Below are 724 nucleotides of genomic sequence, written 5' to 3'. Positions count from 1 at the left end.
TTCTATATTTATTTATTTCCACATTTCATCATTTCCACATTTATTTATTATACATGCTGAGACACTAGTTCACGCTTTCACCACTTCACGGCTTAAGCTGTAATTCTTTTTTCTAAGATTTACCCAATAGATTAATAAATAAGATCCAACTCTGGGTCAGACTCCGACTCCTCACAAAAAAAATCTTCCCACATTACCCATCCTACACAGACTTCATTGGCTACCCGTTCACTTTCGTATTCAATACACTCCTTCCTTATCACATTCAAAGCACTCCATGTTTTTTAAAGACCAAGTAGAAGTTGCTGATAAGGTGAAACCTCCATATTTGGTAGGCCCACTGGAAAGCCCTGAATGAGCTCTTCACAGGACATCCAGACTTAAAACCGTGACATGTATGTTACAGAGAAAATTGAGAAATTCACTAAAATGTAATGTCCACTACTACAGTGGACAAAAGTCTATTCCTGGGTCCAAGGAGGATACCATCCAGCTGCAGTTAATCTTCTACCGCTAGATGGGTGTCAAGGTCTTCAGATAACGCGCTCGTTTAGGTCTGTACGTTATCCTTCGAAAACATTTCCATGAGGCGTTCTTTAAATACATGTGGCCGAAAAAACAAACAAACAATTAATTATACACCATTTCCACATCTTATAAAGCAATTTTGGCTCAATGTATTTGTGATGTGAACGAGGCGGGGTTTTAGGGCATCTCTGACGTA

Source organism: Pimephales promelas, chromosome 7 (assembly GCF_988280905.1).
Source record: "Pimephales promelas chromosome 7, fPimPro1.hap1.1, whole genome shotgun sequence".
NCBI classification, from domain to species: domain Eukaryota; kingdom Metazoa; phylum Chordata; class Actinopteri; order Cypriniformes; family Leuciscidae; genus Pimephales; species Pimephales promelas.
Note: the sequence above shows the minus strand (reverse complement) of the source record.